The sequence below is a fragment of the Camelus dromedarius genome, chromosome 14 (genome assembly GCF_036321535.1).
Source record: "Camelus dromedarius isolate mCamDro1 chromosome 14, mCamDro1.pat, whole genome shotgun sequence".
NCBI classification, from domain to species: domain Eukaryota; kingdom Metazoa; phylum Chordata; class Mammalia; order Artiodactyla; family Camelidae; genus Camelus; species Camelus dromedarius.
The window spans coordinates 48351898-48352136 of NC_087449.1; positions in this window are offsets into that span (position 1 = coordinate 48351898).

Here is a 239-nt window from a genome sequence, read left to right on the forward strand (position 1 = left end):
AAGGTTCGGGAAGACCTCAGGGTAGCTGGCTTTGGAGACGTCGATCCCCTCCATCCCCCTCAGGCTGGTCCCGGGAGGGGCTGCCTCTCCCCCAACCCGCCCCACCCCGAGCCGCGAGGCCCGCTCCCTCCTCCCGCGGCAAGAGCCCGGGCCAAGTGGGCGCGCCCGGCCCGGGGCCGGCGGGATCCGGTGTCGGCTGCAGCTGGCAGTGCGGCGGCCGGGCGGGCGCGGGCGGGCGC